The sequence below is a fragment of the Eschrichtius robustus genome, unplaced genomic scaffold (genome assembly GCF_028021215.1).
Source record: "Eschrichtius robustus isolate mEscRob2 unplaced genomic scaffold, mEscRob2.pri scaffold_613, whole genome shotgun sequence".
NCBI lineage: Eukaryota > Metazoa > Chordata > Mammalia > Artiodactyla > Eschrichtiidae > Eschrichtius > Eschrichtius robustus.
The window spans coordinates 58,420-73,879 of NW_027175488.1; the positions used below are offsets into that span (position 1 = coordinate 58,420).

Below are 15,460 nucleotides of genomic sequence, written 5' to 3' on the forward strand. Positions count from 1 at the left end.
AAGAATAGTAATTTCCTTAACTTGACAAAAGACGTCGACCAAGAACACCCAGCACACATACTTGATGGAGAAGCACGGCAACATGTAAGATGAGGAATAGAGTGAAGACGTCCTTTCCATCACGCCCACCCCGCCTCCCCCTCAACGCTGCACTGGGGTTTGCGGCTGCCCCAGAGGAGTGAAGAAAAAGAAACGAAAGTTTTCATGGAACCCTGTTACCCAAGCTCTCACTGCTCGCCACAGGACAGGCCAATAATCAGGAGACGAGTTGCTGGGCAAAGAATAACGACTTCCTTCGGAGAGCCCCCAAACCCAGAAGACGGTGGGCTCGTGCCCCCAGGAGCCGTCTTGCCTGCGGCAGCAGTCAGGCTCCTTTTATACTACAAGGGGCGGGACTAAAGCCAAGCACTTCCTGGTTCCCGTCAGCCTCCGGAGGGGAGGTGTTCATTTCTCCCTCCTGCAGTCATTCACAGGTGGGCCTGCTCAGGAGGTTTCTTGGGAGCTAAACACAGGTGTTTGAGCTGAATGCTCATTTACCTTCATCTCTCGGAGGCAAGGGTCCGAGATGGGCCATTGTGTGGAATTTAAGCTTATCGGCAACATCCCTTTAGTGATTAACTTGTAAGAGAATACAAAATGTTCTTCCCTATTACAACTCTATGTTATATCAAAATGTAGAGTAGTACAACTGATGTGGAAAACATGTGTGGTGATTCCCCGAAAAATTAAACAGAGTTACCATCTGATCTAATAATTCCACTTCTGGGTATATCCCCAAAAGAATTGAACGTGGGGACATGAAGAGATGTTTACAGACCCGTGTCCACAGCATTACTCACAACAGCCAGAAGGTGGAGGCAACCCAGTGTCCGCTGATGGATGATGGATAAACAAAACGTGGGCTACACACAAAATAGAATATTATTCAGCCTTAAAAAGGGAGGAACTTCTGACACCTGCTATAACATGGATGAACCTTGAGGACATTATGCTCAGTGACATAAGCCAGTCACCAAAGGACAAATACTGTGTGTCTGATTCCACTTATATGAGATCCCCAGAGGAGTCAAATTCACCGAGACAGGAAGTGGATGGTGCGTACCAGGGGCTGGGGGAGGGGATGGGGAGTGAGTGTTTAATGGAGACAGAGTTTCAGTTTGGGGAAGATTAAATGATTCTGGACGTAGAGGGTGGGACGGTTGTACAACAAGCTGAATGTACTTAAAGCCACTGAACTATACATCTAAAACTGCTTAAAATGATGGATTTTATGTTGTGTACATTTTACCACAAAGTTTTAAAAGTTGTAAGGATTCCAAAGGATTGTCCACAAACACTGGTCTCCTGATGCTGGTAGGAACTTCCCACCAAACCCAGGGGTTTATCATCTGCAGCTTGTGAATGAGGATGTATTTCAGAGACTATATGCAAAATCACGTATCATTTTTCTGAGAAAGCTTCCATCAGGCTGTCAGAGGGTCTGTGACCCACACGAGTTCAAGAGCCATTCTGAGGGCCCCTCCCCTCTGCAGGGGTCACCTCCCCACTTTCCTCCCCTCCCTCTACCCACCCCCAGGACACTTTTCTCTTTCATTCACTCAGCTTGTTTAAACATGATGCAATGTATATTCGTAAATCTTTCTTGAACTCATTAGACAAGGTTTAATTTTTTAAGACAAGTGAGGCTGTGAAATCAACCAAACTTCCGTGTGTTTTCTATTACCCTTTTTTTCCTGCCTGACAATATTAAACAGGTCCACCTCTGGCTCAGGATGTGGAACAGCAAATTTGCAAACCCATGTGGATGCTTAATCCCCCAAACCGTGTTCTGTGACCTTAAATTAATTTCCAGCTAAATTTTCTTCCTTTTTTATTCTTAATTTGGCATTTAGTGTGGACTGAATTCTGATACATTGAAGACCCCTGCTCGGTCCCATGGTCTGGGGTGGTGGGAATTCTTGGAGAGGTAACACTTCAGATAGCAGAGGGGAGGTGCCTCTGAGAAGTTGCTTCAACCTCAGAAACATGCAGGGAAGGAAAACTCTCGCCAGCTCAAGTTTCATCCAAGTGAACTCTGAGATGTGTTAACAAAATGTTTTTATTTCTATTTTTAAATGAAATGCATTGTTAGGTACTTGCATGAAACCTCGAAAGGCATTTACGTTCTTTGCTTTAACTCTTCCTTTGTGGCCACAGAAAGCGGGTAGGAAGGATGAACCGAGAACAGGCGCAGCAGACACAGCCCGGGCATCGTGCGGAGCCTGCAGCCCCGAGCCCGCCTGAGTGACGGTCAGTAGTCGTCGTAGTTGACGCTGGCTCCGTGCCTGAAGCCGTAGGGGCTCCAGGGACCGATCGCAGCATCCTCATCGTGGTGGCGCTGGTGGTAATCGTAGTAGTCGTGCCCATTCCGACCTCTGTTTAGCCGATAGGTGATGTCATCCTCAAATTTCTGCAGGAAAAGAGGATGAGAGGGGATGAACGTAAGGACACCGTTTCCCAGAGAACATCTTACTGACGCTGTTTCTCTGGGATCTTTCTTCAACGAGGAACAACCCCTCCTAAGAATAACTCCTGCCACAAGGACCTACTGTACAGCACAGGGAGGAATTATATTCCATATCTTGTAATAACTTATAATGGCGAAGAATCTGAAAAAGAATATATGTATAACCGAATCACTTTGCTGTATACCTGAAACTAACATAACATTGTAAATCAACTCTACTTCAATAGAAAACAATACATCATCGTTTTTTAAAAAGAATAACTCCTGGCTACAGCATCCCTGGGCCAGAGGTCAATACTAACCAGCTGGAGAACACTGCTGAAAGCTTTTTCCCCCAAAGGAGTACACACCCCTACCCTTGAACACGTCTGTCTGTGAGTTCTAAATATACCCCAGACTTCAACAGTTTTCTCTTTTTCAGTAAAGAAAATGGACACCTGCCCAATACAGTAACAGCTGGGCCTGTCCCCAGGCGCTGGGCATCTGATGTGGCAGACACTGACCCCCTCCCCGGCCCGCCCGGGCTTCGTGAACGTGGTGCATGAAACCACATTGCAGCCTCGGGGCAGGGAATTTGGACACGTCTGGTGGTGACACTCTCACACCTGTCGTGTTGCTCAGACAGGCCTGGATGCAGTGATTCAGGCCACAAACGCTTACTACGTGGGCACGATTCAACCCTCATCCCCGTCTACTCACTCGGCCTGGGGCTCCAGACTCCTCTGACCCTCCCCCAGTCCCTGCCTTGAAAAGGAAACAGCTTGCTTGTCTCACAATACTGCAGTTTTTCCCATAGTGAAGTAGTCTCGTTCCTTGGTTTTTCTCATTTTATAATCTTGTTTGAGGTTTTGGCTTAACATATTGTTTTTCCAAACAATTTGTAAAATATTTTATGAATACAGAAATAATGCAGGCACATTTAACAAATGTGTATGTGAGAGGGAGACAAAGAAAAAGGGAGAGATTTCCATTGCCGAAGGCAACCACTACTGACATTTGGATGCATTTCCTTCTAGTCTCTTCTATGCATCATATTTAGTTATTATACCCTTACTTGATCCCCATTTTTATTCTGGTTTTGTCACCAGTCATTATTTTAGCCATTTCCCCATGTCAAACTCTTAACACCCATTTTCTTGGACTGCAAATACAGATAATCAAGGAAATGCAAATTACTAAAATATGATATGGCATTTTCATCTATCAAAGAAGTAAATTTATTTGTTTTAAAAGTTTTTCAATGGCAATACCAGATGCTGCTGAAGAGTTGAGAATAGTGGGGCTCTCACGCATGACTTATGGGAAGATGAAATTTGCTGGTACTTAACGACCGTGACGTGTGATTCTATCTTTTGGCCCAGTAACTCCACTGGACAAAATGATACTAAGAAAGGAGAAAACTACACAGGAAGATGCAAATAACAGTACCTGCCTTTTGGGTTGTTGTGAATGTTAGGTAATTCATATAAGTATGAGACCCGTGCCTGGCACAGTTTGGCTATAGGTGCTTAGTGATTTGCACAGCAAGAAAATTATATTTGAGTAGCAAAAAGATAATTAGGGAACAACTGGTATATCCAACGGTTAGGACTGGGAAGGAAATTATACAGCTACAGGATTGCATGCTATGCAGCCATTAAAAATGATGTTTCTGAAGAGTTTACTTTTGTTCGCCTCTTGCAGTATTTTGTATACACCCTCCATTCACAATATGAGCCATGAGCCCGTTTGGAAAAACCCTTCCAGTTCCCCCCTGGAAGATGCCACCCTCCGTCCACTCCCTGGCTGGGGCAGTGAGCTGTGCTCTCCACATCAGGCCTCACTCAGCACAGCCCTGCCCATCACCCTGCAGACTCGCTCCGGGCCAGTGGAATCTCACACCTTAACTCCGCCGCTGGCTGACCTGTACCTGGTCCCCGGCTGGGAGTCGGTGATGATAAGCAGTCTTTTTCCTTAATTTGGTGAATATGTCCATTCACGCTACCTGGACACATGAACCGAACCGTACTTCCTGCAAATGCATTGACAAATTTTCCCAGGAGCATCCGCAAAGACCCGTCTCTCTTTCAAAGACGCTTTGCATCTCTTTCCATTATCCTCATGGGTCTTTGCATCGATCTTGCTGTTTTGGACATTTTTTGGGAGGCAAAGTTGAAAATGTTTTGGGAGGTGGTGAGTTATTTATAAAGACACCCAGGCAAAACTGACCAGATACATTAAAAGAGTCCCTAAGAACACCAGGCTATCGATGAATTTAAGTCCCAGCCATTTTGGGCGGGGAAGTCTCTGGAACTCTGCTTCCAAAACCTGATGGGAGAGATTCCCACCTGGGCACACTGGGATGGAAAATTCTAGCTAATACTCTTACCTTGTCATACTGGCGGTAAGAGGGGGCAGGGAGGAGGTGGACCGCGTCATCATGGAGGTAACAGGGGGCAGGGAGGCGGTTGACCGAGTCATAATAGAGGTAAGAGGGGGCAGGGAGGAGGTGGACCCTGTCATAGCGGAGGTAAGAGGGGGCACGGAGGAGGTGGACCCTATCATTGTGGAGTTAAGAGGGGACACAGAGGAGGTGGACCCTGTCATTGTGGAGGTAAGAGGGGGCACGGAGGAGGTGGACCCTGTTATGAGGGGTCAGAGTGGGGCAGGGAGGAGGTGGACCCCGTCATAGTGGAGGTAAGAGGGGGCACGGAGGAGGTGGACCCTGTCATAGTGGAGGTGAGAGGGGGCACGGAGGAGGTGCACCCTGTTATGGGAGGTCAGAGGGGGGCAGCTAGGAGGTGGACCCTGTCATAGTGGAGGTAAGAGGGGGCACAGAGGAGGTGGACCCTGTCATTGTGGAGGTAAGAGGGGGCACGAAGGAAGCGGACCCTGTTATGGGGGGTCAGAGCGGGGTAGGGAAGAGGTGGACCCTGTCATAGTGGAGGTAAGAGAGGACACGAAGGAAGTGGACCCTGTTATGTGGGGTCAGAGTGGGGCAGGGAGGAGGTGGACCCTGTCATAGTGGAGGTAAGAGGGGGCACGAAGGAAGTGGACCCTGTCATAGTGGAGGTAAGAGAGGACACGAAGGAAGTGGACCGTGTTATGTGGGGTCAGAGTGGGGCAGGGAGGAGGTGGAACCTGTCATAGTGGAGGTAAGAGGGGGCACGAAGGAAGTGGACACTGTCATAGTGGAGGTAAGAGGGGGCTGTGAGCAGGTAGACCCTGTTATGGGGGGTCAGTGGGGGGCAGCGAAGAGGTGGACCCTGTCATTGTGGAGGTAAGAGGGTGCACGGAGGAGGTGGACCCTGTCACAGTGTAGGTAAGAAGGGGAAGGGAGGAGGTGGACCCTGTTATGGGAGGGCAGAGGGGGCAGCGAGGAGGTGGACCATGTCATTGTGGAGGTAAGAGCGGGCAAGGAGGAGGTGGACCCTGTTATGGGGGGTCAGAGGAGGGCAGTGAGCAGGTGGACCCTGTTATGGGAGGTCAGTGGGGGGCAGCGAGGTGGTGGACCCTGTCATTGTGGAGGTAAGAGCGGGCACGGAGGAGGTGGACCCTATAATGGGAGGTCAGAGGGGGGCTGGGAGGAGGTAGACCCTGTTATGGGGGGTCAGAGGGGGGCAGCGAGGATGTGGACCCTGTTATGGGGTGTCAGAGGGGGGCAGCGAGGAGGTAGACCCTGTCATAGTGGAGGTAAGAAGGGGCACGGAGGAGGTGGACTCTGTCATAATAAGGTAAGAGTGGGCAAGGAGGAGGGGGACTCTGTTGTGGGAGGGCAGAGGGAGGCAGCGAGGAGGGGGACCCTGTCATTGTGGAGGTAAAAGGGGGCACGGAGGAGGTGGACCCTGTCACGGTGGAGGTAAGAGGGGGCACGGAGGAGGTGGACCCTGTCATAATGGAGATAAGAGGGGGAAGGGAGGAGGTGGACCCTGTTATGGGAGGTCAGAGGGGGGCAGGGAGGAGTTAGACCCTGTTATAGGGGTCAGAGGAGGGCCGGGAGGAGGTGGGCCCTGTTATGGGGGGTCAGAGGGGGGCAGCGAGGAGGTGGACCCTGTCATTATGGAGGTAAGAGGGGGAAGGGAGGAGGTGGACTCTCTTATGGGCGGTCAGAGGGGGGCAGTGAGGAGGTGGACCCTGTTATGGGGGTTCAGAGGGGGGCAAAGAGGAGGTGGAACCTGTCATTGTGGAGGTAAGAGGGGGCACGGAAGAGGTGGACCCTGTCATTGTAGAGGTAAGAGGGGGCAGACAGAAGGTGGACCCTGTGATTGTGGAGGTAAGAGGGGGAAGGGAGGAGGTGGACCATGTTATGGGGGGTCAGAGGGGGGCAGCGAGGAGGTGGAACTTGTTATGGGATGTCAGAGGGGGGCAGCGAGGCGGTATACCCTGTTACGGGGGGTCTGAGGGGGGCAGCGAGGAAGTGGACTCTGTCATAGTGGAGGTAAGAAGGGGCACGGAGGAGGTGGACCCTGTCATAATGGAGGTAAGAGGGGGCCGGGAGGAGGTGAACCCTGTTATGGGGGTCAGAAGGGGGAAGCGAGGAGGTGGACACTGTGATTGTGGAGGTAAGAGGGGGAAGGGAGGAGGTAGACCCTGTTATGGGGGGTCAGAGGGGGGCAGTGAGGAGGTGGACCCTGTTATGGGGGGTCAGAGGGGGGCAGCGAGGAGGTGTACCCTGTTACGGGGGGTCAGAGGGGGGCAGCGAGGAGGTGTACCCTGTTACGGGGGGTCAGAGGGGGCAGCGAGGAGGTGGACTCTGTCATAGTGGAGGTGAGAAGGGGCACGGAGGAGGTGGACCCTGTTATAGTGGGGGTAAGAGGCGGCACGGAGGAGGTGGACCCTGTCACTATGGAGATAAGAGGGGGCACGGATTCGGTGGACCCTGGTATGAGGGGACAGAGGGGGGTAGCGAGGAGTTGGAACCTGTTATGAGGGGTCAGAGGAAGGCAGCGAGAAGGTGGACTCTGTCATAGTGGAGGTAAGAAGGGGCACGGAGGTGGTGGACCCTGTAACTGTGGAGGTAAGAGGGGGCAGCGAGGAGTTGGACCCTGTCACTGTGGAGGTAAGAGGGGGAACGGAGGAGGTGGACCCTGTCGCTGTGGAGGTAAGAGGGGGCAGGGAGGAGGTGGACCCAGACACTGTGGAGGTAAGAGGGGGCACGGAGGAGGTGGACCCTGTCACTGTGGAGGTAAGAGGGTGCACGGAGGAGGTGGACCCTTTCACTGTGGAGGTAAGAGGGGGCACCGAAGAGTTGGACCCTGTCACTGTGGAGGTAAGAGGGGGCACGGAGTAGGAGGACACTGTTATCGGGGGTCAGAGGGGGGCAGCGAGGAGGTGGACTCTGTCATAGTGGAGGTAAGATGGGGCAAGGAGGAGGGGGACCCTGTTGTGGGAGGGCAGAGGGAGGCAGCGAGGAGGGGGAACCTGTCATTGTGGAGGTAAGAGGGGGCACGGAGGAGGTGGACCCTCTCACTGTGTAGGTAAGAGGGGGCACGGAGGAGGTGGACCCTGTTATAATGGAGGTAAGAGGGGGAAGGGAGGAGGTGGACCCTGTTATGAGAGGTCAGAAGAGGGCAGGGAAGAGGTAGACCCTGTTATGTGGGGTCAGAGGGGGGCAGGGAAGAGGTGAACCCTGTTATGGGGGGTCAGAGGGGGACAGCGAGGAGGTGGACGCTGTCATTGTGGAGGTAAGAGGGGGAAGGGAGGAGGTGGACCCTGTTATGTGGGGTCAGAGGGGGGCAGGGAAGGGGTGAACCCTGTTATGGGGGGTCAGAGGGAGGCAGCGAAGAGGTGGAACCTGTCATTGTGGAGGTAAGAGGGTGCACGGAGGAGGTGGACCCTGTCACAGTGTAGGTAAGAAGGGGAAGGGAGGAGGTGGACCCTGTTATGGGAGGGCAGAGGGGGCAGCGAGGAGGTGGACCATGTCATTGTGGAGGTAAGAGCGGGCAAGGAGGAGGTGGACCCTGTTATGGGGGGGCAGAGGAGGGCAGCGAGCAGGTGGACCCTGTTATGGGAGGTCAGTGGGGGGCAGCGAGGAGGTGGACCCTGTCTTGTGGAGGTAAGAGCGGGCACGGAGGAGGTGGACCCTATTATGGGAGGTCAGAGGGGGGCAGGGAGGAGGTAGACCCTGTTATGGGGGGGTCAGAGGGGGGCAGCGAAGAGGTGGACCCTGGTATGGGGGTCAGAGGGGGACAGCGAGGAGGTGGACCCTGTTATGGGGGGTAAGAGGGGGGCAGCGAGGAGGTAGACCCTGTCATAGTGGAGGTAAGAAGCGGCACGGAGGAGGTGGACCCTGTTATGGGTGGTGAGAGGGGGGCAGCGAGGAAGTGTACCCTATTATGGGGGGTCAGAGGGGGGCAGGGAGGAGGTGGACTCTGTCATAGTGAGGTAAGAGTGGGTAAAGAGGAGGGGGACCCTGTTGTGGGAGGGCAGAGGGAGGCAGCGAGGAGGGGGACCCTGTCATTGTGGAGGTAAAAGGGGGCACGGAGGAGGTGGACCCTGTCACTTTGGAGGTAAGAGGGGGCACGGAGGAGGTGGACCCTGTCATAATGGAGATAAGAGGGGGAAGGGAGGAGGTGGACCCTGTTATGGGAGGTCAGAATGGGGCAGGGAGGAGTTAGACCCTGTTATAGGGGTCAGAGGAGGGCAGGGAGGAGGTGGACCCTGTTATGGGGGGTCAGATGGGGGCAGCGAGGAGGTGGACCCTGTCATTATGGAGGTAAGAGGGGGAAGGGAGGAGGTGGACTCTCATATGGGCGGTCAGAGGGGGGCAGTGAGGAGGTGGACCCTGTTATGGGGGTTCAGAGGGGGGCCAAGAGGAGGTGGAACCTGTCATTGTGGAGGTAAGAGGGGGCACGGAAGAGGTGGACCCTGTCATTGTAGAGGTAAGAGGGGGCAGACAGAAGGTGGACCCTGTGATTGTGGAGGTAAGAGGGGGAAGGGAGGAGGTGGACCATGTTATAGGGGGTCAGAGGGGGGCAGCGAGGAGGTGGAACTTGTTATGGGATGTCAGAGGGGGGCAGCGAGGCGGTATACCCTGTTACGGGGGGTCTGAGGGGGGTAGCGAGGAAGTGGACTCTGTCATAGTGGAGGTAAGAAGGGGCACAGAGGAGGTGGACCCTGTCATAATGGAGGTAAGAGGGGGCCGGGAGGAGGTGAACCCTGTTATGGGGGTCAGAGGGGGGCAGCGAGGAGGTGGACACTGTGATTGTGGAGGTAAGAGGGGGAAGGGAGGAGGTAGACCCTGTTATGGGGGGTCAGAGGGGGGCAGTGAGGAGGTGGACCCTGTTATGGGGGGTCAGAGGGGGGCAGCGAGGAGGTGTACCCTGTTACAGGGGGTCAGAGGGGGGCAGCGAGGAGGTGTACCCTGTTACGGGGGGTCAGAGGGGGCAGCGAGGAGGTGGACTCTGTCATAGTGGAGGTGAGAAGGGGCACGGAGGAGGTGGACCCTGTTATAGTGGGGGTAAGAGGCGGCACGGAGGAGGTGGACCCTGTCACTATGGAGATAAGAGGGGGCACGGATTCGGTGGACCCTGGTATGAGGGGACAGAGGGGGGCAGCGAGGAGTTGGAACCTGTTATGAGGGGTCAGAGGAAGGCAGCGAGAAGGTGGACTCTGTCATAGTGGAGGTAAGAAGGGGCACGGAGGTGGTGGACCCTGTATCTGTGGAGGTAAGAGGGGGCAGCGAGGAGTTGGACCCTGTCACTGTGGAGGTAAGAGGGGGCACGGAGGAGGTGGACCCTGTCGCTGTGGAGGTAAGAGGGGGCAGGGAGGAGGTGGACCCAGACACTGTGGAGGTAAGAGGGGGCACGGAGGAGGTGGACCCTGTCACTGTGGAGGTAAGAGGGTGCACGGAGGAGGTGGACCCTTTCACTGTGGAGGTAAGAGGGGGCACCGAAGAGTTGGACCCTGTCACTGTGGAGGTAAGAGGGGGCACGGAGTAGGTGGACACCGTTATCGGGGGTCAGAGGGGGGCAGCGAGGAGGTGGACTCTGTCATAGTGGAGGTAAGATGGGGCAAGGAGGAGGGGGACCCTGTTGTGGGAGGGCAGAGGGAGGCAGCGAGGAGGGGGAACCTGTCATTGTGGAGGTAAGAGGGGGCACGGAGGAGGTGGACCCTCTCACTGTGTAGGTAAGAGGGGGCACGGAGGAGGTGGACCCTGTTATAATGGAGGTAAGAGGGGGAAGGGAGGAGGTGGACCCTGTTATGAGAGGTCAGAAGAGGGCAGGGAGGAGGTAGACCCTGTTATGTGGGGTCAGAGGGGGGCAGGGAAGGGGTGAACCCTGTTATGGGGGGTCAGAGGGGGACAGCGAGGAGGTGGACGCTGTCATTGTGGAGGTAAGAGGGGGAAGGGAGGAGGTGGACCCTGTTATGTGGGGTCCGAGGGGGGCAGGGAAGGGGTGAACCCTGTTATGGGGGGTCAGAGGGGGGCAGCGAAGAGGTGGAACCTGTCATTGTGGAGGTAAGAGGGTGCACGGAGGAGGTGGACCCTGTCACAGTGTAGGTAAGAAGGGGAAGGGAGGAGGTGGACCCTGTTATGGGAGGGCAGAGGGGGCAGCGAGGAGGTGGACCATGTCATTGTGGAGGTAAGAGCGGGCAAGGAGGAGGTGGACCGTGTAATGGGGGGTCAGAGGAGGGCAGCGAGCAGGTGGACCCTGTTATGGGAGGTCAGTGGGGGGCAGCGAGGAGGTGGACCCTGTTATTGTGGAGGTAAGAGCGGGCACGGAGGAGGTGGACCCTATTATGGGAGGTCAGAGGGGGGCAGGGAGGAGGTAGACCCTGTTATGGGGGGTCAGAGGGGCGCAGCGAAGAGGTGGACCCTGGTTTGGGGGTCAGAGGGGGACAGCGAGGAGGTGGACCCTGTTATGGGGGGTAAGAGGGGGGCAGCGAGGAGGTAGACCCTGTCATAGTGGAGGTAAGAAGGGGAACGGAGGAGGTGGACCCTGTTATGGGGGGTGAGAGGGGGGCAGCGAGGAAGTGTACCCTATTATGGGGGGTCAGAGGGGGGCAGGGAGGAGGTGGACTCTGTCATAGTGAGGTAAGAGTGGGTAAAGAGGAGGGGGACCCTGTTGTGGGAGGGCAGAGGGAGGCAGCGAGGAGGGGGACCCTGTCATTGTGGAGGTAAAAGGGGGCACGGAGGAGGTGGACCCTGTTATGGGAGGTCAAAATGGGGCAGGGAGGAGTTAGACCCTGTTATAGGGGTCAGAGGAGGGCAGGGAGGAGGTTGACCCTGTCATTGTGGAGGTAACACGGCGAAGGGAGGAGGTGGACCCTGTTATGGGGAGTCAGAGCGGTGCAGCGAGGAGTTGTATCCTTTTATGGGGGGTCAGAGGGGGGTAGCGAGGAGGTGGACTCTTTCATAGTGGAGGTACGAAGGGGCACGGGGGAGGTGGACCCTGTTTTACTGGAGGTAAGAGGCGGCACGGAGGAGGTGGACCCTGTCAGTGTGGAGGTAAGAGGGGGCACGGAGTGGGTGGACTCTGTCATGGGGGTTCAGAGTGGGGCAGCAAGGAGGTGTACCATGTTAAGGGGGGTTAGAGGGGGGCAGCGAGGAGGTGGACTATGTCATAGTGGAGGTAAGAAGGGGCACGGAAGAGGTGGACCCTGTCATAATGGAGGTAAGAGAGGGAAGGGAGGAGGTGGACTCAGTTATGGGAGGTCAGAGGGCGGCAGGGTGGAGGTAGACCATGTTATGGGGGGTCAAAGCGGGGCAGCGAGGAGGTCGACCCTGTCATTTTGGAGGTAAGAGGGGGCACGGAGTAGGTGGACACTGTCACTGTGGAGGTAAGAGGGGGGCAGGGAGGAGGTGGACCATGTCATAGTGGAGGTAAGAGGGGGCACGGAGGAGGCGGACCCTGTTATGGTGGGTCAGAGGGTGGCAGCGAGGAGGTGGACCCTGCCATTGTGGAGGTAAGAGGGGGCACCGAGGAGGTGGACCCTGTCACTGTGGAGGTAAGAGGGGGTACGGAGGAGGTAAACCCTGTCATAGTGGAGGTAAGAGGGGGCACGGAGGAGGCGGACCCTGTCACTGTGGAGGTAAGAGGGGGAAGCGAGGAGTCGGACCCTGTCACTCTGGAAGTAAGAGGGGGCACCGAGGAGGTGGACCCTGTCACTGTGGAGGTAAGAGGGGGTACGGAGGAGGTAAACCCTGTCATAGTGGAGGTAAGAGAGGACACGAAGGAAGTGGACCCTGTTATTTGGGGGTCAGAGTGGGGCAGGGAGGAGGTGGACCCTCTTATGGGGGGTCAGAGGGGGGCAGGGAGGTGTTGAACCATGTTATGGGGCGTCAAAGGGGGGCAGGGAGCAGGTGGACCCTGTCACTGTGGAGGTAAGAGCGCGCACGGAGGAGGTGGACCCCGTCACTGTGGAGGAAAGAGGCGGCACGCAGGAGGTGGACCCCGTCACTGTGGAGGAAAGAGGGGGCACGGAGGAGGTGGATCCCTTCACTGTGGAGATAAGAGGGAGCACCGAGTAGTTGGACGCTGTCACTGTGGAGGTATGAGGGGGCACGGAGGAGGTGTACCCTGTCACTGTGGTAGTAAGAGGGGGCACGGAGGAGGCGGCCCTGTCATAGTGGAGGTAAGAGGGGGCACGGAGGAGGTGGACCCTGTTATGGGGGGTCAGAGGGTGGCAGCGAGGAGGTGGACCCTGCCATTGTGGAGGTAAGAGGGGGAAGTGAGGAGGTGGACCCTGTTATGGGGGGTCAGAGGGGGGCAGCGAGGAGGTGGACCCTGTTATGGGGGGTCAGATGGGGGCAAAGAGGAGGTGGACCCTGTCATTGTGGAGGTAAGAGCGGGCACGGAGGACGTGGACTCTGAAAATTGTGGAGGTAAGCGGGGGCACGGAGGAGGTGGACCTTGTCATTGTACAAGTAAGAGGGGGCAGCGAGGAGGTAGACCCTGTGATTGTGGAGGTAAGAGGGGGAAGGGAGGAGGTGGACCCTGTTATGGGGGGTCAGAGGGGGGCAGCGAGGTGGTGGACCCTGTTATGGGGGGTCAGAGGGGGGCAGCGAGGAGGTGGACTCTGTCATAGTGGAGGTAAGAGGGGGCACGGAGGAGGTGGACCCAGTCACTGTGAAGGTAAGAGGGGGCACGGAGTAGGCGGACCCTGTCATAAAGGAGGTAAGAGGGGGAAGGGAGGAGGTGGACCCTGTCATAATGGAGGTAAGAGGGGGAAGGGAGAAGGTGGATCCTGTTATGGGGGGTCAGAGGGGGGCAGCGAGGAAGCGTACCCTGTTACGGGGGGTCAGAGGGGGGCAGCGACGAGGTGGACTCTGTCATAGTGGAGGTAAGAGGGGGCACGGAGGAGGTGGACCCAGTCACTGTAAAGGTAAGAGGGGGCACGGAGTAGGCGGACCCTGTCATAAAGGAGGTAAGAGGGGGAAGGGAGGAGGTGGACCCTGTTATGGGGGGTCAGAGGGGGGCAGCGAGGAGGGGGACTCTGTCATAGTGGAGGTACGAAGGGGCACGGAGGAGGTGGACCCTGTCAGTGTGGAGGTAAGAGGGGGCACGGAGTGGGTGGACTCTGTCATGGGGGTTCAGAGTGGGGTAGCAAGGAGGTGTTTTTGTAGGTAAGAGGGGGAAGGCAGTAGGTGGACCCAGTCATTGTGGAGGGAAGAGGGGGCTTGGAGGAGGTGGGCCCTGTCACTGTGGAGGTAAGAGGGGCCAGGGAGGAGGTGGACCCTGTCTTTGTGGAGGTAAGAGGGGGCACGGAGTAGGTGGACACTGTCACTGTGGAGGTAAAAGGGGACACGGAGGAGGTGGACCCTGACACTGTGGAGGTAAGAGGGGGCACAGAGGAGGTGGACCCTGTCATTGTGGAGGTAAGAGGGGGCAGGGAGGAGGTGGACGCAGTCATTTTGTAGGTAAGAGGGGGCAGGCAGGAGGTGGACCCAGTCATTGTGGAGGCAAGAGGGGGCTTGGAGGAGGTGGACCCTGTCATTGTGGAGGAAAGAGGGGGGCAGGGAGGAGGTGGACCCTGTCCCTGTTGAGGTAAGAGGGGGCACGGAGGAGGTGTAACCTGTCACTGTGGAGGTAAGAGGGGGCACGGAGTAGGTGGACCCTGTCACTGTGGACGTATGTGGGGGCACGGAATTGGACCCTGTTACTGTGGAGGTAAGAGGGGGCACGGATGAGGTGGACCCTGACACTGTGGAGGTAAGAGGGGACCCCGAGGAGTTGGACCCTGCCACTCTGGAGGTAAGAGGGGGCACGGAGGAGGTGGACCCTGTCACTGTGGAGGTAAGAGGGGGCACGGAGGAGGTGGACCCTGTCACTGTGGATGTATGAGGGGGCATGGAGGAGATGGACCCTGTCACTGTGGAGGTAAGTGGGGGCACGGAGTAGGTGGACCCTGTTATGGGGGGTCAGAGGGGGGCAGCGAGGAGGTGGACTCTGTCATAGTGGAGGTAAGAGGGGGCACGGAGGAGGGGGACCCTGTCACTGTGGAGGTAAGAGGGGGCACGGAGGAGGCGGCCGAGGGTAGCGGGAAGCCGCTGAGCTGATACTTACTCAGGGGTCGGTTGCTCGGGGTCGTAGAAATCCCCCATGTTCGGAGGCGGCTGCGGCGGCAGCTGCTTCATTGGGAGCGGCTGGAGACGGCGACGCGAGCCTCCTCCCCGCGGTAGGGCGACGGGAGGGAGAGGAGGGTAGGAGGCCGCTGGTCCGACGGCGGCGGCGGCGGCGGCAGGGGCGGCCTGCGTCGCTTGCTAGCTAGCTCTCTCCCCCACACACTCATTTGGGGAGCGACGCTTACCCCGCCCTCCCCTCTGCAGCACAGGCCCGGCCCCTTAAAGAGACACGCACCCGCCGCTAATCCGCCGCCAGTCGGTGCGCTGGCAGCTGCCGGTTGTCCTCAGGCTGAAGCGGGAGTAGCGAGAGGAGCGGGAGGAGCGGGAGGAGCGGGAGGAGCGGGAGGGGCTGTGCGCAGCCCGCGGACCCGGCCTGACTTCGCCAGCGACTTCCTGGAACAATAAGGCAA

At 56.6% G+C, this 15,460-nt stretch overlaps 1 long non-coding RNA gene across 1 annotated transcript; it reads right to left on the reverse strand.

The window, feature by feature from the left end:
* Positions 1 to 2,080: 2,080 nt before the first annotated feature.
* On the reverse strand, positions 2,081 to 15,214 carry LOC137757994 (uncharacterized). The gene is made up of 2 exons (XR_011072682.1): positions 14,992 to 15,214; positions 2,081 to 2,449 (listed from the first exon to the last, which is right to left on the reverse strand). It is a non-coding gene; the product is annotated as an uncharacterized lncRNA (long non-coding RNA).
* Between the last annotated feature and the right edge of the window lie 246 nt (positions 15,215 to 15,460).